Genomic DNA, 18,657 nt, shown 5'->3' with positions numbered 1-18,657 from the left:
TATAACCCAGTAGTTGGGAACTCAATAGGAAAAACAGAGCTGGAATTTAATAAAAAAACCTCTACAGCTTTTAACTCATTGCCCTTAACACACAGAGCTACTGTAAGTGAGTGCCTCAACATGAACACTCTGAAGACCAAAGAATTAAAGTAAATGCAATCAGCAGATTACTAAATACCAATGGGAAATTTAGAGCTATAGAGCAAAATCCCAGAGCATTAAAGGATTTACTGCTTGGCATTGATGAGAAGCAAATCTTTGGATTTCTATTTCTATCCTTAATTAGCAACTGAGGTTTATTTTAGTCTAAACTAAGTCACAAAAGATAACACACCCTAAAAGAAAATAGATAGCAGTGCAATAAACTTCATTAAATGTCTTATTAAAAATTAGAAGAAAAAATAACAGATTCAAATGGAAAATCAATTTCCAGGACTTCCATTTCCTTTTGTTTTCTTGTCTTCCCACCCATGCTCAGCTGTTTTCTAATAACATTCAGCTCTTTGCTAGCGAGGTTACCAAGGGTGGTAACAAAGATAGCATTTGAAACCCAAAAAGGGAGGCTCCCTTTTAGAAGGGACATTTTGGGAGTGTTCTTGCTCCTTCACAGCTTGGGGTTTGAAAGTTTGCTGTCTCCCTGCCCAGTTCCCACTGGAAGAAGGATCTGAAATGGACAAGCCGTGTTCCACGTGGCCTCAGCTCTGAGCAAATCAGCCGTGTGGAGTTGAGTGGTTTTTATGGATTCTCTGGGACTGGGGAAAGACAAGGCTCTTCTGGTCAACGAGGAGACCCCTGGCTCGTTCTCCTCTGATCCCACCTACCATTTGCACCGCTGGTGGTGTGCTCCCAGCAGCTGCTTTGGCAGGCTTTGCTGGAGCATTCCTGGTCTGTTGGAGCGTTCCCAGCTGCCAAGATGCACCGGGGATTTGATGTCTGGTCTCCTGACCTGGGATACAGACTCCCACGGCACCATTTCCAGCACAGCTCCTGCCATGGCTTCAAGAAAAGCTGTAAAATATAAGCAGCTGCTTCAGAACAGGAGAAAAGTGGAAGTCTGGGAGTTAAATCTGAAGAAATTCGTAATAACGAGGCCAGTCCCAAACAAACCTCATGATTCAGTGAGAAGGAAGCTGAGGTCCTGCTGTTAGTCACTCCCCATTTTTCTCCCTTCACCAGAGAGCCCAAGAATTCATTTGGTCCACATAAAAATTAACTATGGAGTGATCTGAGTGTGATCCAGATCCCTAGACCCCTCCCCCCATGGCATCATGGTCCAGGATTCAAATCAATTCCAGCTCCAGCATCAAACACCTCATCTAGGCCTGTGAATCACCTAAGGAGAAAACTCCATTACGTTAAATCAACCCTAAAATTTGCCAAGTTGGTATCTAGCACTCAAAAACTATTGGATGGCTGAAGTATTATTTATTTTTTAAAAAATCGACTTTGAATTATTTTTATTTATCTTGTAATTAGCAGTCCATTGGGTTGACAACTGGACACTTGTTGGACATTGACAAAGTTTTCATTCTGTGCTAAAATAATTAGTTATGCATCTGAAAATGCATAAAATTGCAGGACCTGGGTTCTTAAAATAAATTATTGAAAAAAAAAAAAGTTTTCATTCATAAGAAATAAAAGGGAAAAAAATTCAAGACCACAACCACAACCAAAGTAGGCAAAACTTCACGACCCTTTTAATGAATTACTTAACAAGTGGTGATACTTCAATCTATGGCCATTCATTACATCCTGATTCTCAAGGTGAATCCTGAATGGACACAATTTGGAGCTCTGATGGATATCTGCCCATGCCAGCCAGCAGCCCCCTTTATCTCAGAGCCTGAGCAGAGGCTTTAATGTATTTTGGGTTTGTGACAGCTCTGCTATCTCCAGGAGGGACAGGGACAGCGGGAATGTGATGGACGAGCACCGTGGCAGAGCCAGGAGCTGGGGCTGTGAGGGTGCCCTGCGTTAGCTCAGCCAGAAGAGACAAAGCAACTCCCTCCCTTGTTTTTTTAATTTGTTAAAATAACAGTTCCATATTCCCAGGGGCAAATGTCAGGAATAATTGCATGCAAATTGCACTGGAGTCACGCTGAGGCACCCAGTGCCACCCAAGGGCTCCTGAAGGGTTAAAATCGAGGAGTTCAGCTAATTTACAACTGGAGACCTTTATCGTCTCCCGGTGACTTTGAGGGCTCACATTTCGCACTTAATTACTTGTTCAGCAATCAGGCCCGCGAGAGATGGATGCGTTCTGTGTTTAGCCCTCGCAGCTGTGAATTGTTTATTTACTTATCGTCAGGCCGGGAATGGCTGCAATTTAAAGGTTCAGATCTCTGCTACCCTAAGCGGGGAAGGTCTTCCTTTAAACACTTCCATATTCCGCGGTGGAATTCCGCTGGAGATGCCCATCTTCTCCTCCCGTTCCGGGTAACAGGGCCAGCAGGTGTTCCTGGTTAGTGGCCACTGGGGTTATTCACGCCAAGCAGCCGCTGCCAAGTTCACAATCGGGACGAGGGATCTGCGGAGATAAATTCGGGAAGGTGAAAAGCGGGCCAGGGAGATGAGGAGAGATGAATTCCAGCGGCCCGGCTTCCGTGGAATGGCTCGATCCCTATCTGGGACAGCTTCAAACGGTGGCTGCCAGCAATTCCTAGGCCAAATGGTGTAATTACAATTTCAGCTGTCAAATGGTGACCAGATGGCTTTATCTTTCACACCAGAGGCCTAAGAAGTTGGTTAGGTGTGACCTCTCCACATACCAATCCACCTGCAGAGCACGAGGCCCGCGAGTGCCGGAATTCCCGGCGTTCCCAACACGTCCATCCTCCTCTTTGATAACTTTGGAGCAAAGCTGTGTAAAACCAACAGCATCAGTTTTCACAGGGTCGCATCACCCTCCAGTGCAGCACCACCAGCAATGCTGTGGGAGCACTTGTGGGGCTGGAATTAAATGATCCTTAAGGTCCTTCCCAACCCAAACTCTGTATTTCAGCACACGAGGGTTACTGGGTGACAAAGAAAGGGGGAATGATCCCTGTTATTCTCTTAGGGCACACACATAAATGATCCTTAAGGTCCTTCCCAACCCAAACTCTGTATTTCAGCACATGAGAGTTACTGGGTGGCAAAGAGGGGGTGATCACTGTTATTCTCTTAGGGCACACACGGACTTCCCATCTACTCAGGAAAGAAAGAGTTGTGCAGGGGAAGAAAATCTCAGTTCCATAGTTGGCTGGGAAAGGACATTTCAGAAGGAAAATTGGTGACATTCCCTGCCGAGAGGGAAAAGCCAAATGGTCTGAGCACCCAGGCATCACTGCCGTCCTTGTGATGGAGGGGAGGATGGTTGTGGAAGCAGGCTGGACACACCCCCTAAAAACCCCAGTGTAGCTCCATGAGAGGGGCTCTGGGCAAAGCTCAGCCCAAATTCCCAGCAGCAGCAGCTCGGGAGGTCAGGGGCTTGCTGGGGAATGTCCCATGACCCGTTCCACTGCCACAGGCAGCTCTCTCCAGCCTCCAGGAAAGCGCAGGCTGTTCCCACACGGAAAGCACGGAGCTCTGCAGCAGGTCTCAGATTAGAGCAGTATTAAAAGTAAGGACTTTGGGGTCGATATTAACCCCAGAGAATTCTGCCTGTGGGCAGGTGGAGGGAATGACAGACATCAACAGCAGCAGCAGCAGAGTTTCTGCCTCCAGGCTCTTGCAGCAGCCAACTGCTTTTGATTTAAAGAAAAGGCTTTCCTGTCCTGTGCTCTTATGAGAAACACACTTTTCTCCCAGTCCCAAGGTTATTTCTATCCCACAGATGAGGAGAAGGGGATGCAAGCTGACAGGGAACATGGCAAGGAAGTCTAAAGCACAGAGGTGCTGCTTCCTAATATTTTTTTGTATTATCATCACTACTGCTGTGGGAACAAATCACCAATCTCTGCAAGTGATCATGAAAGTGGTTTAATAATAATACGTAAAAAAATACAGATCAGAACTTTCTAGTCTTGAAGAATTATAAGAGATATTGTTAGATGTACACAAAGAAATAAAAACGCAGATAATTCCAGGGTGATTTGGATTTTCTCAGAAACAGTTCTACAATCATCTGTGTCACTTCAGTAAAGCCAAAGAAAGAAGAAAAGAGCCTCCACAGGCATAATTGAATTAGACAAAATCCTGGAATTTGATGAGAGATAAAGTTACCTCTAATTCTCTTAAAAAAAAAAAAAAGAAAAGAAAAAAAAAAGGAGGTGAAATTAAAATGTCAAAAGAGCAGTGAGCTGCTAAATTGAACCTTCAGTTTTGGGTGCATTCACGGTTGTGTTGGCAGTGCATCCATGGAGGCACTGAAGTAAAAACACCAAAAATGAAAAAAAACCCCACCCCAAATGCAACTTTGAAAAGGACTGAAATGAACAGCATGGAAATGTTTCAGGATTTACAAAAGAGAATTTTGAGGCAGAAACAAATACAAGCAAAACCTGGACCAGTAACAGCCCCATATGTACAAATGTGCTGGGGCTGGGATGAATTCTGTGGGCTGGATCGATGAGAGGGGTACCAAAGACATGGACCCAGCCAGATCCCAGGCTGGCCTTCACCCACTGACACAGAAAATGGGAGAAATATTTGTTTCTTCCAATTTTTTGCTATTTTTCTCCCTTGTTTTAATTTTTTTTTTTTGCTTCTGCTGACGTTGAGTTGACAGCAGCAGCGCGGGGGTTCAGGACTGCAGCCTCAGCTCAGGGAAGTGGGGATTTTCAGAGGACTATGAAAATTTAACTCAGATGAACCTTGCCCTGATTTAACAGACATACAATGACAGAAAGGAACTTCTCAGATTCTCAGGCCAGTAGAGAAATTATTGCAAAAACCAGTGACAGAGAGATGAAAGGCAATGTGCGCAAGGAGCTGTTTCAAAGGTGAGCGCAGAGGCAGAGGGGAGAGGATCCCTTGTGCTGGCTCCCCGCTCCTGCTGCCTCGCTCAGCCTTTTCCCACACTTAAAGGGAAGCAAAACAGTTCTCTGAGAGCCTGAGGGAACCCAAAGAACAAGGTGGGCTGGGAGGGATGTGCCACGATCCTGCTTGGTACCAGGATGCTGCCCCAGATATAGAGTACAGAGAGGGAGGGGGGCCCCCACAGTGATGTGACTCCCATATTATTTTTGTCCCAAATACACAAAACACTGGCTATAGCAATCGGCTAGGAATAATAGCAGTCCCAAATGCCTTTTTTTAACCCAGGAATTTGCAGCAGAGCAGTGAGGAGGTGCACTTCTGCCAGTGATGGTGATGCTTTTGCAATGCTGGAACCTGGGGGCAAAGAAAATCCCATTTTGTGACTGTTGCTCATCGCCCCCCCCAACATTTCAAAGAGATTTTATCTGTCTGGCATGGAAGATTTCCCAAACTGTTTTTATTAGGAGGACTTTTGTATGCCAGCAATGAATATTACTCTATTACTGAAAGGAATCAAAAGCTAAAGTGCCTGCGTGTACAGTTAATCTATCCAAACAGAAAATGTTTCTTAAAAAATTACGGCACTATTTTTATAACAAACCTCAGCCAAACTCAAAACTGAATAAATGGAATGTGTTCTTTTAAAACAAATTTATTTTTTTTTAATCATGGGCAAGAAATCCTTTCCTTGCTTTCATTCATCAGGTAATGCTTCACCCCCACCATATTCGTGTGAAGACATTTGCTTGTGACAGGATTTTTGCTTTGGAGGCATCGGATTGAAACATTCCCAAGGCTGGAAGGTGGATGTGAGCCTGGGATGGCATCACAGCCAGCCTGTGGTTTCTATCTCTTTTTAACAAAACCATGAATAAGGCAAGAAAATGCCTCAAAGGGGCCAGGAGTGATGGGGAAGAGCCACCCTAAAGCCCTGAGCCACCTAAGTAAAGCATCAGGTCAGAGCCCTAGGAATTTCTATAGGATTATCCAAGGGAATCTATTCCTGCTGAAACGTTCTGAGGTAAAAAACACAGAGCCACTATCTTTATGCTATTTAAAACTGGCCTGCACACTCATTACCACAACGTAATTATCATTAAAGCAGAGTTTGGCCCTTCCCAGCGAATTATTATTACGGTTTTACTTTAACTAGAAGCCCGTGCAGAACTCTCCCTGCAGTTTTTTCAGTATTTATTTAGACTTGCATCACTGCCCAAGACCACAATTTGAATGTCCCGAGCCACATCCCACGATCTCTTACTCCCCAAAATGCTGCGCATTTTTGATGCCGTCACGAAGAGGAGTCGAAGCAAACAATTCGCAGCCTGCGAGGACCCTAAAATGTGGTTAAACATTCCTGGAGGAGGCGGTGATGAATAGGCAAGCAGGGTAACCTGACCCCCAGGGCTTCGACATCCCCTTTTTGTTTGTTTGTTTGTTTTTTCTCCTGAGCTTTCCAGGAGTTTCAGCCGCGAGCAAACCCGGGGGCCTTAAAAAAAAAAAAAAAAAGCCACGAAAACGTTTTAATTCCTACCACGTCGCTCATTTGTGTACGTGGTTTTTAAGAGAATTTTTCTAGTTCTAGAAAAAAAAAATTAATTTGGATTTCTCCCCTCTGGTTTTCGTGGGTGAAAGAGAAACTCTGTGCGGGTGCTGCTCCACTGGCGAGTGTTTGAGCGCTGCTTTTTCTGCTAAAGGTCAAAAGCAGGTAATGGATGTCGAAATTTCCACACACTGGGGTAAGCTCGGAGCTTGTTGACTTTTTTCTAGTTCTAGATCCACCGTGGAAGGAAAAAAAAAAAAAAAAAGAAAAAAAAAAAAAAAAAAAAAAAAAAGAAAAGAAAAAAAAAAAAAAAGAAAAAGAAAAAGAAAAAAAATAACTCCAGCTCCTCATTGATTTTTCATGGAAATTCAGCAGTTTCTCCTTGTTTAAGATCTGGTCTCTGATTTCCCCTTGATTATCATATTGCTCTGCCCCCCAGATAAAGCCCGGCTTTGTTTCAGCTCGGCATGGTGACATCGTCATTACTGCGCAGGGAACAATCCCGGGGTGCTGGAGGTTGGTGCTGAATCACAGGGGCTACCTGAGGAAAAAAACAACACAGCCCTGGGGAAAACCCACCCCGAGAAAAAGGAGAAAGAGCGGGAGAAAAAGTGGGAGAAAGCTGGGAATGGGAATGGGAATGTGCCCCTTCGAGCAGAGGGGAATAACGAGCTCGGCGTGGCAGAATTCAATTCTTCAGAGTTCAATTGGAAATGTGATTTTTGGGAATCCCAGCTCGCCCTGGCGGGGTTGGATTGGGTTCAGCCTCAGCTCCTCTGCTCTCAGCTGAAAACGGAGGCAAGGGTGGGAAAATGGTTTGGATTTCTCCAACTTTCCATCAAAAATGGATGGAATGAGCCATGGAAATTTATGGTGTGTGTGTCCCAGTTCTGCAAGGGACAAAAATGACCTTCAAAAACCCAAAATTTTAGTCATCGTTGTTGTTAATTGCTGCAGAACTGGATTGGGTTGTTCCCAATGGGCTCCCAAGAGTTGAATCATTTTTTTTTCAGATAAATCAACAAAAATGTTGGTATTCATTGACCCTCTTGAGCTCTTGTGGATATTACAGGGACAGTATTTAAAACTTACATTTGAACGTATATCTGGGACATGAACATTCTTTTTTTTTTTTTTTATTGCTGGAGTCTAGAAAACTAAGCCATTAAAATGATAAATTTTTACTAATTATCACTGAGTCACACTTTGAAGTAAAACTATGCACCCACTGTATTTAAAAAAAATTGAAAACATCAGTTGTCAAAATAAGCAGAATATTCTCTCCCATGGGAGTGGAGGAAGGGTCATTAAAAGAAATTCAACACATCAGGCTTTGAGCATTTGCTCTGAAAATTAATGCAGGCAAAGAAATGCACAGTAAGGAATGCAAAAATGGGCGAAAATTGTACTATGAGAAAATTTTGTAGCCTAAAATAGTTTTTTTTTTTCTAGATAAAACAAAAGAAATGCTTTGACATATATTTTGCCATTAGTACATGTGCATATTTAATTATATATAGATCTTCAAGTAACATTTCTAATGCAGCTTGTCAGTAATAATTCTGATATTATACTCATAATACTCTCATAATACTGTTATTATAATAATAAGGAGGTTTTAAATAATCAGGAGCTTTTTAAGCCATTCAAACACAGTGCCTTGAAATCAAAATCCAGATTTAATTCTTTAGAACGTTTTTTCCAAATGAGGATAAATGTGGAGTCTGCCCTTTAAATTAAATGACAGCAAGAAGTCAGGGGGGAAAAAAAAACCAAAACAAACCAAACAATAGCAAACAGTTTGAGATTGATTCTGCTCATTGTAAATAAGGGGCTGGCTCTAATTTAGTTAATGAGATTTCACCAGTGTAAATTGAATTAGGTTCATTATCCTATCATTAAAACGATCTCTATCATTAAAAAAAAAAAAAATACAAAAAAAAACACAACTTAGCAGTTGAAGGACTACTTTTTAAACAAAAACTGCTGGAATGAGATGCAAAAGCAGAACTCACACAAAGTTGCTGCGGGCAGAAAAAATATTTTTATTACTTGATTAATATTGACTTTTATTTTTTCAGAATTTTTAATTCTTTTTACTATTTAAAACTGCATCAGTTATCAATCAGAACAAAACTACTTCGTGCTATACACATTTTAAAAAGGTTTTTTTTCCCTTATTTTAATATTTTCTTTGCTCAGCAGACAACACCCCACAAGATGTGTGTAAAATTCCTTTGCCGATGAGAGCAGCAAGGCACGGCTGAATTCTCAGGTGCTTGAGCCTCTAGAAAACAGGAAAGGGCTGTGTATAATCTGCTCTACATTACACATTATTATATATACATTATATAGATCTGCTCAACATTATGCTATATTATATATACATTACATTGTTATGGGTTTTAAGTGTTGTACAACAACCAATTATTTTGATGACGCCTTTAATTGACTACAAAGCTCCGCGAGGGGACCGGAGAGGATCGCTTTCCCCGATAAAGCGATTAAACCGCCTGTTGATAAAGCAAATTACGCCGCGAGTATCTAACAAGTGCTGAAAAGATAAATACGCTCCCAGAGAAGGCAGAGGCAGCTCTCCCTGTCCCAGCACCAAACTTCCAATGCCACCTAATGGAGAGCCCGCACCTCGCAGCGATCCCGGCTGGGCTTTTCCAGCATCCCCGAGACTCCCAGAGCCGCGCCTGGGATGCTGGAATAACAAAATTCCTCCGCAAAGGATGCGCAAATGTTTGGGCTGCCTCGCTGGATGTGGGAGCTCCAAAGGAGCGGCTCGCGGTGCCCAAAGTTTTGGAGTTTGGGGTTTGTGCGGGGTTTTGCGATCTCCGCGGAGAGATTTTCCTGTCAGGAGGAAAACGCTGGCCACGGTGCAGGGGGATGTGAAAACAACCCGGGATGCGCAAATCGCCCTCCCCGAGGCGTGGCCGGGGCACTGGAGCATCTTCCCCACGCGTGGGGACCCCGAGAGCGGGGACAGGCTGAGGAGAAACCTGTCCTTGCCTCGTGTCGTGTCTGATTGCTGCAGCGCATCCAAACCCCTCTCCACATCCCCGGGAATGCTTCCACACCCCCTGGGCAGCACTGCAGACACGCAGGGTACCTATGCACACATGGAAATACAGCCGATTTAGGAGCAGCTTTTAGGGCTGACTCCCAAAGCAGGCCCTAATTTGAAGAGGGTTTGAGATTTCCCGTGGAAGGTGGTTGGAGTTTTCCAAGTGAAAAACACCCCTGGAATCAAGCAAGCAGCTGGGATTCCGCTGTGCCCTGTCCCCCTCGCAGCTGAACAAAGCCCTATTCTCTCTGACCCGAATGTATTTTCTTTACACCGTTCCCGGGATTTCCCTCTGGTGTATTTCTGTAGGGTTGGATCCAAAGCTCCCCGCTAATTTAGGGAGTTTGGGATAAGGCCCTGCACTTCTGCAGCTCCGGACCTGCTGCATCCAGGGCTGGATCTCTGCTGGTTTGAATGATAAATATCGGCCAACACAAAAACAGTTTAGAAAAGGGGCTTGGAGGGGGGCAAAAGACAATAATTTTCCATAAATCTTGCTCTGCTTATGCCAAGCTTTGCACCCCGTCACCACCAATTTTAAGCATATTCTGGTGTGGCAAGATTAGGAGTAAAAACTAACTATGAGAAAGACACAGATTTAAGATTTACAGGTTTTTAACTGCACAGTTCTTGTAGAGTTTTTACACCTTAAGCAGCGGGATTAAAGAGAGTAGAGCTGGGAATAAAATGCAAAGGGATATTTGCTGCTTTCAAAAAAAAATTTTTTTTGAAATAATAGTAAACCAAGTTCAGACAAACCCCACAACAGAATACCCGAAGCAAATAAAGGCGAGTGGAACAGATTTCCGTGTTTACTTTTCTTTCTGCAGTTGGATCCCTTGCCGTAGCCACAAGAACTGCAAGCATAGGGTGCGGAATGGGAAAGAAAAGACAGGAAAAAGAAAGAATAAAAAAAAAAAAGGAATTTAAGGAGAAGGAAGCAAACCCAAGAGCTCGGAGCAGCAGCGGCTTCCCCTGCTCAGGCTCCGTCCCTGGATCAGCGGAGCTCTGCGAGGAGCTGCGAGCGGGGAAGGGGACGCTGCGAACCTCGGGCTCGCAGGGGAGGAAGAGGAAGAGGAGGAGGGTTTGGGGACGGGGAAAGGGAAGAGAAAAAGTCCAGTACATACAGCTCGATGCGTCCACCAGCCCCCAGCCTCCGCTTCTCTCTCTCTCCCTCTTAAGTCAAAAAGGAAATGCGGCTCTTTTTTTTTTTTTTTTTTTTTTTTTCAGAATCAGAAAACGAACCGTCAGGAAGTTGGCAAAACCTCTGACTAAACAATCAATGGAGGAAATGCAACAGATTCGCTTTGGGCGGCGGGGGAGCGAGGGCGGGCGCGCAGGACGGAGGCGCGCAGGCAGCGCGGGGAGCTGCGCACCGCTCCCGGGGCTCCCACCAGCAATTCCCTCACATCCCTGAATTTTTTTTACCCCACGGACACCCATTCTCTGCGGCCAGGTACGCGGGGCAGGGACGGGCTCCTGTGTCCCCCATCCCCGGCAGAAATCCGCACGTCTGTCCGCAAAAGGAGCTCCCTGTGCGGGGTGCTCACATCGAATTCCCAGGAATTATCCTCCCTTCCCACGGGCTAGGGTAAGCAGGATGGAGAAATGAGCCAGTTCCGTGTTGGTGTTTCTGCTACAAGTGCAGCTTGTTCAAGGAAGGTAGCAGGGAGAGGTTTGAGAAGAGTTTGTTCTTTTTATATATATTTTTTTTCTTAATTTTTCTACCATTCACCCGTTCCTCCCTCATCCCGGAATTTCGGTCTCTGCCTGCCGGTACGGAGCGAGCCCCTCACATCCCCCTCCGTGTTTTCCTTAGGTAAAACAAACAAATAGATGGATCCTTGGAAGTTCCGCGGAGCCGCGCGGAGCGGGGCTGCCCTGTCCTGCCCCGCGGAGAGCTGAGTGGCTCCTTTAGGCTCCCGTTCGGGTGAAAATCACCCCCTAAACCCACTCAAGGGGTTTTCTCCCAGGCGGGGGCTCCCCTAGGTGCTGCTGAAGGCGGCCGGGGACCTCCCCTGTCCGCGGGTGCGGGGCTGGGAGCGGGGGAGCCGCGGGCGAGGGGAGCCGCCCTCCCCCAAAAATGCGGGACGCGCTCCGGGGTCACCGCTAAAAGCAACACAAGTCCGTATTTTTTAATAAAGAGCATTATCGGGCGATCTGGCCGCCTTCCACCCGCCCCACGGATGAGCTGGCTCTGTAAACACTGCAGAGAAGATTAAGGCTGCTGTTCTAAGCTCACAGCGAGAGCTCTCGCCGCTGCTGATCTGGGCGCTCCCCAAGAGCCCTTCGGTTTTAGGGGTGACAACAGCCCCCAGCGCGGCCCCTCCCCATCACCAGCCCGGCGCTCTGAGTCTCCCCCCAGTTCCTCTCCATCATCATCTCTCCCCTCCCTGCGAGTCACCGATGCTTTGGGTGTTCCTTCACTCTCCTTCCACAACAATCTCTCCCCTATCGGGGGTTCTGGTGTCCCCCCAGTCCCTCTCCCTCCCCATCTCTCCCCTTTTGGGGCTCTGGGTGTCCCCCCAGTCCCCCTCCACCCCCATCTCTCCCTTTCCAGGGTTCTAGTGTCCCCCCAGTCCCTCTCCCTCCCCATCTCTCTCCTTTTGGGGCTCTGGGTGTCTCCCCAGTCCCTCTCCATCCCCATCTCTCCCTTCCCGGGGTTCTGGTGTCCCCCCAGTCCCCCTCCCTCCCCATCTTCCTTTTGGGGCTCTGGGTGTCCCCCCAGTCCCCCTCCACCCCCATCTCTCCCTTTCCAGGGTTCTGGTCCCCCCCAGTCCCTCTCCATCTCCATCTCTCCCATGCCTGGGTGTTACACAGACTCTGGGTGTCCTCGCAGTGGCTTCAAAAATCCCCCTACTTTTAAATTATATTTTTTTATTATTACTATCATGATGATAGCTTTAATTTGGCGGCCGAGAAGAGCTGGGAACCAATGTCAGAGCGAGCTGCCAGCGTGGTTTTCCAGCAGCCCGTGGTTTTCCAGAGCCTTTCCCACCTCCCGCATCCCGGGACAACCTGCGCCGGCTGCGAGCGGGAGCGCTGGTCGGCTTTTAGAGAAACTCTGGAAATCGAAAAGAAGGAGAAAAACTGGCAACGGCAAGGTCATTTGCCCAGGAATTCCATAAACGCACCAATCCCGAGGGAAAAGGAGCCCCGGGCCGGGCCGGGATTGGGATTGGGAGAGGGAGATGCTTGGTTTTGTTCTTTTGCCAAAATAGCACCAGGCTGGGGAGGGGGAATGAGGAGCAAATCAGGGATAAAAGAGTGGAGGCAGAGCTGAGTGTTCCGGCCCGGGGAGAGCCCAGAGGATCCCGCTCCGCCCTCCATCCCTCCATCCCTCCATCCCTCACTGCCGCCCGCCCGCGCCCCCAGCTCAGCCCAGAGAGGGCATGGAGCTGGAGAGGAGGAGATGAAATACCAACAGTCGTAGAAAAAAAGCCCCAAGAGCAACCAATAATAATAAAAAAAAAAATTTAAAAAATTTTTTAAAAATTTTTAAAAAATTAAAAAGGGGTGGAGGGAAAGAAAAGGGAAATTAGGGAAAATAAAAACAAAAAAAAGGGAAAGGAAATATATTTTGAAAAGATAATAGAAGGAAAACGAGGAGAGGAGAGGAGAGGAGAGGAGAGGAGAGAAGAGAAGAGAAGAGAAGAGAAGAGAAGAGAAGAGAAGAGAAGAGAAGAGAAGAGACCATAAAAAAGGAAAATAAAATAAGACAAAGTAAAGAAAAAAAGAAGAAAAAACGGCTCAGCTTCCCCCGCCCCACTCCCAACAAGACCTTTACACAGTAAAATATTTCCTTGGATAAGGATTTTCCCCTGTATAGTTTTCGCCTCTGGATCCCTTTTGGTAAACCACTGTAAAGCACGGCAGGTTTGGGATTTTCCCCCCGTTTGCCCTTGCCCAGCACCACTGGCATGAGCTCGCCTGGGGATGCTGGTTTGACTCGCTTTGCCCACAATCCCTGTGACAGCGGCACCGGGGCGTTTGAAAAAGCCATAAAATCGGAATAAATCAGCAAATCGGAGTTAGAGCGCCCGGAAAAGTGTCAGACAAAACACGCTGGAGCCAGAATGGGCTTCACCTTTATGAGATGCTACAAATTGCTGCTATGGACACTTTGGAGACCTCTGAAATCCCTTCATTAGCTGCTTGATGCATTTGACATCCGAGCTCATTGTACCCCCGAGGCGTCCAAAAGCTTGGAAATCGAGTTTTATTAACCTAATAAAACGCACGCACGCAAAATTCGGGGGAAAACTCAAGAATCGAGAAATCCTAAATAAATCCTCTGACTAGGTGCTGGAGATTTCTCAAGGCTGTTTGAAATGAGGAGGAAACAAACTATTTACTTGTCAAAATTGTATTTTTTTTTCAGGCGATTATTTCTGTAGCGGGATTTCTTTATAAAAGAAACCGAGCATTCATTTGCTCTTAAAACTGACAGGCTGCCTTCGTTTCCATCCTCATGCTGTATTTTCCCTCTTCTTTGATCCCCGCATTATGCAATAACTCAGTCATTTTTTAGGAACAAAGGGGAAATATAATGAGAAACATTACAGCGGCAGCGCGCGTTTGCTGCCCGCTAGCAGAGCCCTTTGCGTGTAATATATATTTTATTTCCAGCCAAAACTAACGATCCCAACGTCCTACATGATGGGAAGGGACGCGTTTACAATGTGGCCATTGTGCGGCGGCATGAGGAGGTTTTTCTGTGCCTTAAACATCACCTGGGAGGAGGTCCCGGCGCCGCTGCCCACCCTGGGCGGGCAGCATCCCTCCTCCTGCAGCGGACACGGCGCAGAGGCTTTTCCCCTCCTTTTCTTCTCTGTAAAAGGACAGAAAGAGCAAAGAACATAATAATAAAAATCACCTTGGCGATCGCTTTGACCCAGCAATTCAAACAAACTCCCAAACGCGGCTGAAATTCAGCTGAAGCCGAGGGTGCTTTTAATGCCTGGGGCAAACTTTGCTCGCTTAGAGCAGAGTCTGGCGTGAGCAAAACACCTTTTTTTTTTTTTTCTTTTTTTTTTTTTTTCCCTAGCAGGTCCCCGTAAATCGCTTTTTTTAAAGCCAAAAACTCCTGTTGGGGGCCGTTTGGGGCATGGCTGTAAAATCGCGCTACCTGGCCCAGATAAGCGGGGCTGTTGTCACCGAGGCACGAGTGGCACCGAGGCGGTGGCATTAGCAGTTGGTAAATAAGTGTGCAGGCTGTAAAGTGAAGTTGTATCCTTTAGATAAAGGCTTATCTACACGGCCATTAAACCCACACTCACCTCCTTAGCATGCGGTGTCAACTCCCAGAGGGAAATATTTATTTAGTCCCTTTTGGAACGGGAGGATTTAATCCTAACTTGATGTGCCAGGAGAAACCCCTTCCTTGTTTTTGTTTGGTGGGTAGTAATTCTGTGGATTAAAATCCTTAAAATCTTGCTGTTTGCCCACAAAACAAATAAAAGATAATCTGGGTGGAGTCACTGAGGTCTTAACGTACATTTTAATGTACATTGGGTGTCTTTTCTGTCATTTCCTCTTTGTGAAGTTTATCTTTTCATCATGTACACAGGCTGTCCATAAAAGCAAGTTTATATATACATATTTAAAAAAAGGAAATTAAGAGCCAATCCTTCCAACAGTCACTGAGGCTGGAGCATGCTGAGTCAGGGCTGTGTGGTCCAGCTAAATTCAAATTAAAGTCAGCAGCAAGTCCCCCTTGGACCTGAGTGTCACCGGGATCAGGCCCTGGAGATGGTCACAGCAAGGAAGGAGCTGGGAGAGCCCCTCAGAAGTGGAACTGCCTGTCTAATCCATGGATAACTGCATGGATTCAGTGGAATTGATAAAATGTATATCCCGATCCTGGATCCTCAGTTTTTCTCCTTAGTAGAGTTTTATCAACTTAAGGATGCTCAAGTGGACTGCAGGACAGCAGAGAGCACAAATACCAGATTTGAACAAAAGTAATAACAGCAGAAAAAAACCCCAAATCCACGAGGTAACTAGAAAAATATTCTGCTGTTTTACCTAATTATTTTCTAGTTTTGAAGTCTAATATGAAAACCAACAACATTTGTTTTCATTTTTATAGGTGAGGAAAGTGAGGCACCAGAGAAGAAAAAAAAAAAGAGGATTATTCAAGGTGCAACTTCGGTGACAGAGTGCAGGATTATTTCTTTATTTACACATCTTTATTTACATCCCAGCCTGCTGTGTTTAGACCAAAGCCACGCTGACTTGCAGGTAAATCTCTGCTTCTTGCTGAAATCGATGGAAATTTTAGCCCTGCTTTCAAAGGGAAGGCTGAGCAGCCTGGTAAAGGATCACTTATTATTGATCCTTTCTGAACAACTCTCTGTGTTTTGTTTTATTTAACATAAGCAAAGCTCCTGGCCCCATCTGGGGCCTGGCCTTTGGAGTGGGGGGGGCTGGAGAAAAATGGGAACTTTGGTGCAGGAGGAAGGAAAATAATCACTTTTCCAAGCTGCATTTTTAAACAGACACTGCTGCAATGCGAGCCTTTTCTCTCCACTGAAACTGCACGTTTTTAGAAGGGTGCACTTTTGGATCTGTCCATAAAACATGACAATTCTGCTGGCAGCAGAACGAATTATTAAAGCCAAGCCATAATTTTCCATGACATGGCACAGACAGAACTCAGGGCTTGGGCAGGAGCAGGAACCTTACATGCCTGAACTTAATCACACTGTAATGGAGCCACATTACAAGTAGGTTTTTCTCTGTAGCTGTCATCTCTGAGGACAAAGCTGTGGATATTATTTCCCTATCCCCCTATCCCCATGATAAAACCAAAATCCAGAACCCCAGAAAACAGGGGGAAAATTGCCACTGAGTTAAGCGAGAAAGAGATGATAAAAGACACTGCTCTTGATAAAACAACAATATTCCATTGTGGTTGTTTCTGGCCAGTTGCTGTGGGGTGTTTGCAGCCTGCCCTGCTGCAATCCCACTGGTTTGGGGGCAGGAATCTCCTCAGCTTCCTCAGCAGAGCCGTGCCAGGCAGAACTGCAGCACCCGGGCATCCTCCTGCCGCAGGTGGCATCGAGATTTGGGGGCACCGAGTTCTGCAGGTGACATTTTTCAGGTCAAACCCTCCAAGGGGTCCCCTGGGAGCTCTGGGAACTGAGGTGCCAAAGGAGATGGGCGCAGTGTGGGGCTGCTCCCCCCGTGCCCACATTTCCCCCCGCCATGGGGTCCCATCTGTTATCTCCCCGTGTTTATTTAACACTCCCAGGGCCGTAAGCCGGGAGATTGAGCAGTAAAATTGAACTACAAGAGGGTTTTCTTGCCCAAAATGAGCAGTAAAATTGAACTACAAATGCCAAAAATGGCATTCCCGAGGGTCTCTGACAGCTCCCATAAAAACCTCTCCCTTTCTGGTCCTCTCCTGCGTTTGGTCTTGGCAAAGGTGCCAAAAAGGAACGAATGGGCCAATAATTGGTTTATTGCCTTCCCAATTTGGGATCTGCAACGCCCCCGAGGACCCCCTGCCGTGTTTGATCGTGTTAGCCCCCGTTCTCCCACAGAAAGGTCCATTCCAGATAATTCTGTGCTTTCAAAACAAAAAAAAAAGTGCAAAAAAATTGAGGTAAGGCATCAATTTTGCTGCCACTGCATTTCAGGCAGATTTGTTGATTGCAGCACAAGCCAGCTGGAATTCCAAAGGCTTCAGGTGATTTTATATATATATTATATAATAATTACATTATAATATAATATAATATAATATAATATAATATAATATAATATAATATAATATAAGTTATATATTATAAAATATATAATAATTAGATATATTATATATTATACATAATATATTACATATATTGCATTATATTACATGTTATATATTATATGCTACATATTAAATCTTACATCAAATACTAAATACTAAATGTTAATTATTATTAATTATTATTAATTATTTATTATAATTAATAAGATATAATAATTAATATAATTATTAATAATTATACTTATTATTAGTTAATTATTATATAAATGTAGATATTTATAAAGTATATAAATATATATTAAAGATATATCTATCTTTTATCCCTTGAGTCGTAAGAAAAACACTCAAAACTAAAACAAAACTGAATTTTAGAAGTCCAGAGATCTTCCTAAGGAATGAGAGGGGAGAAGAAATGGGCAAAGAGAAGGAGCAGTAATTCTGGCTCCCATAAACGCCCATCTTGGAATTCACTGAGCTAGGAACTACTGACCCTTTTCTGACCACCATTAGGACAAATTTCCCGGCTGATCGGCTCCTTTTCTCCTCTCAGGTGTTGTCCGGCCTGGGGCTGGGCTCGGAGCAGCATCCAGCCGGGAGCAGGGGGCTCTGCTCCACCTGCCTCACCCAGAGGCTGCAGCTGCTCCGAGCTGGACCCTCTAGTGGACTCCCGGAGCATTTTCCTTTGGAAAAAAAAATTCGGGAAAATACCTTTAAATGCAACTTCCATCTCCGCCAAGCACATTGGTGAGCAGCTCCACGACACCTCCCCACGTTTATTTAAGAGAAATTTAAAAAACAAGACGTAAAACAGAAGCCTTCTGGAGCAAACATAATTTTCCCTCGTGAGAAAAAGCTGAATATTTTAAAACATATTTTTCATTTTTCCAGGCATGAAAGGACAGAGAGAATTCCAACCTAAAGCAAAGACTAGAGGAGAGCTAATTAATTTTGATTATGTTTTATAACTGTATGGATCTTATTAAAAGTAATCTTCCTAAAACAATTCCCAGGCTGAGCACTCATTTTGGGGGGGGGAATATAAAATGAGAAAATAGCCTTGTGAACAGGACCAGTTTCATTATTCAAGGGTATGAAATTTAAACAATCAATGAAAAAAAGAGGGGAAAAACATCTCCAATTTGCTTCCTACCATCCTCACTCTGAATTTTAAGCCCGTCACAGTTACAAAACAAGTATATAAAGTTACAAGAACTCTGCCCAGATTGAAAGCAATGATAGTGACAGCGCTTGCTTAGAAAAAGGAAATCCAACATTGAGGGAAATGTTTATATTATGCCTCAGAATTTCAAACAACTGTTTTTTTAT

The 18,657-nt window shown here is 45.0% G+C and overlaps 1 long non-coding RNA gene across 1 annotated transcript; it reads right to left on the bottom strand.

Moving 5' to 3' along the window:
* Positions 1-826: 826 nt before the first annotated feature.
* On the bottom strand, positions 827-10,766 carry LOC121334043. The gene is made up of 3 exons (XR_005952393.1): positions 10,703-10,766; positions 2,350-2,527; positions 827-1,008 (listed from the first exon to the last, which is right to left on the bottom strand). It is a non-coding gene; the product is annotated as an uncharacterized LOC121334043 (long non-coding RNA).
* Between the last annotated feature and the right edge of the window lie 7,891 nt (positions 10,767-18,657).

Source organism: Onychostruthus taczanowskii, unplaced genomic scaffold (genome assembly GCF_017590055.1).
Source record: "Onychostruthus taczanowskii isolate IOZ18803 unplaced genomic scaffold, ASM1759005v1 scaffold18, whole genome shotgun sequence".
NCBI classification, from domain to species: domain Eukaryota; kingdom Metazoa; phylum Chordata; class Aves; order Passeriformes; family Passeridae; genus Onychostruthus; species Onychostruthus taczanowskii.
The sequence above is the reverse complement of the archived record's forward strand: the minus strand, read 5'-3'. Positions and strand labels throughout refer to the sequence as shown.